This window comes from Mastomys coucha, chromosome X (assembly GCF_008632895.1).
Source record: "Mastomys coucha isolate ucsf_1 chromosome X, UCSF_Mcou_1, whole genome shotgun sequence".
NCBI lineage: Eukaryota > Metazoa > Chordata > Mammalia > Rodentia > Muridae > Mastomys > Mastomys coucha.
In genome coordinates this window covers 105,059,193-105,060,499 of record NC_045030.1, presented here as the reverse complement: position 1 = coordinate 105,060,499, position 1,307 = coordinate 105,059,193, and positions in this window count along the sequence as shown.

Here is a 1,307-nt window from a genome sequence, read left to right as displayed (position 1 = left end):
TTTATTCTTTTATATATTTACATTCCAGATATTGCCCCCTTCCCAGTACCCCCTCCAAGAGCTCTTCATGCCGTCCTCTCCCTTTGCCTTTGAAAAGATGCTCCCATCTCCTCATCCACCTCACCCACCCCACCTCAACTTCCCAACCTCAACATCCCCCTTCCTTTGGGGCATCAAGTTTCTACAGGATTAAATGCATCCTCTCCCACTGAGGCCAAACAAGGCAGTCCTCTCCTATACATGTACCAGGGGCTACCAACCAGACCCTGTATGCTCTTTGATTGTTTCCTTAAATTCTGGGAGCTTCCAGGGGTCCAAGTTGGTTGATATTGTTGGTCTTCCTATGGGATTGCCATCCCCTTCAACTCCTTCAATCCTTCCCCATATCCTTAGTGGTCCCTGACTTCAGTCCAATGGTTGGCTATGAGCATCTGCATGTGTCTCAGTCAGCTGATGAAAGAGCCTATCAGAGGACAGCCATGCTAGGCCCCTGTCCGTAAGCACAATATAGCATCAGTAATAGTATCAGGGTTTGGTGTCTGCCCATGGGATAGATCCCAAATTGGGCCAGTCACTGGATTATCTTTTCTTCAATCTCTGCCCCATTTTTATTCCTGTATTTGTTTTAGTCAGGAACAATTTTAAGACAAAACTTTTAAAGGTGGGTTGATGACTCCATCCCTCCACTGGGGCCCTGTGGTCTCTTCAGGTTCCATCTCCCCACTGTTGGGCACTGTGGCTAAGGTCATCCCAATTAAGTCCTTGGAGCCTCTCAAATCACAGGTCTCTAGGACTTTATAGAGGTTCCCCCTACCCCCAACCTCCTAAAGCTGTATATTTTCAATCATTCTCCTGGCCCCCTAGGCTTCTCTCCTGTCTCCCCTCATACCCGATCCTGTCCCCCTTTTTCTTCTCCCCTTCCCATCTCCCACCCAGGTCCCTCCCTCTCTCTGCCTCCCATGATTATTTCCCCCTTCTAAGTGGGCTTGAAGTAGCCTCCCTTGGGCCATTCTTCTTGTTAAACTTCTTACAGTCTGTAGGTTGTATCATGGGTATTTGTAAGTACATACCATGCATGTCCTTTTGAGACTGGGTTACCTCACTCAGGGTGATATTTCTAGTTCTATCCACTTGCCTGCAAAACTCATGATGTCCTTGTTTTTAATAGCTGAATAGTATCATCATTACATATATATGTATGCATGCCGGGCAGTGGTGGGGCATGCCTTTAATCCCAGCACTTGGGAGGCAGAGGCAGGCGAATTTCTGAGTTTGAGGCCAACCTGGTCTACAAAGTGAGTTCCAGG